Source organism: Schistocerca serialis, chromosome 1 (assembly GCF_023864345.2).
Source record: "Schistocerca serialis cubense isolate TAMUIC-IGC-003099 chromosome 1, iqSchSeri2.2, whole genome shotgun sequence".
Classification (NCBI taxonomy): Eukaryota; Metazoa; Arthropoda; class Insecta; order Orthoptera; family Acrididae; genus Schistocerca; species Schistocerca serialis.
The window spans coordinates 558,171,710-558,172,826 of record NC_064638.1 but is presented as its reverse complement, the minus strand read 5'-3'; the positions used below and the strand labels follow the sequence as shown (position 1 = coordinate 558,172,826).

Here is a 1,117-nt window from a genome sequence, read left to right as displayed (position 1 = left end):
ATTTGTTATATGGGCATTTTTATAATGAATAAAAAAACGGTGGAAACTAATGTGGCATGAATTTGCTCTACGGGAAATTACATGTAAAAACAAACACTTTTTATTCTGGGGCACAGAAAAGAGAATGTTTTTCGTGCTTGCATTAGTGCTTCTTGCTTAACATTTTTTAATACTGTCAAAGTAATAATATATCAATCATGCCATAGTGAGGACAATAAATCACTCATGCGATAGGGTAATTAGTCTTGGGCTTTGGAGGGTAGACTCCGTCCGAACAGGCCTTGGAAGACCCAACGGTACTGACCTGCCGCCGTGTCATCCTCAGCCTACAGGCATCACTGGATACGGATACGGAGGGGCATGTGGTCTGCACACCGCTCTCCCGGCCGAATGTCAGTTTACGAGACCGGAGCCGTTACTTCCCAATCAAGTAGCTCCTGAGTTCGCCTCACAAGGGCTGAGTGCACCCCGCTTGCCAACAGCTCCCGGCACACCGGATGGTCACCCATCCAAGTGCTAGCCCAGCCCGACAGCGCGTAACTTCGGTGATCTGACGGGAACCGGTGTTACACTGCGGCAAGGCTATTGGCCCCTTTGGAGGGTACAAATTATTAAAAATGTTTAATTATCTTTGACCTTTTTGGAGGTTCCATATTTTTCCAGCTACAAAACTTACTTTGTACACTTGACTGCACGCTTAGCCTCCTCTTCGCGTGATTTAACTTTCCATGTGGTTCACTTCTTTAGCACTCAATAAAAGGAAAATATTCTAAGACGCACTAATAATAACACGGCAGCAACAAACACATTACTCCTTAAATGACAACAAAGACAACGCAACTGAGCATACAGCTTCAGGCAGAAATGAAGACTAATTAAGTTCTCTGTTTAGCTAAGTGCGGGTTGGCCAACCAAAAATTCAAAATAAGATGCACTGTTACAGTGATGCAGTGTAATATTTATGAAAGGTCCCCCTTTTTTCCATTAGGTACTGCTTGCTGCCTCTGGATCGCGGGGTCTCGGGTTCGATTCTCGGAAGGTTTGGGGATTTCCTCTACATGGAGACTTGGTGTTTGTGTTGTCCTGATAATTTCATCATCATCATTCGTGACAGTGG

At 44.4% G+C, this 1,117-nt stretch overlaps 1 pseudogene; it reads right to left on the bottom strand.

The window, feature by feature from the left end:
- Nucleotides 1-473: 473 nt before the first annotated feature.
- Nucleotides 474-590, bottom strand: LOC126424849 (5S ribosomal RNA; annotated as a pseudogene).
- Nucleotides 591-1,117: the final 527 nt, after the last annotated feature.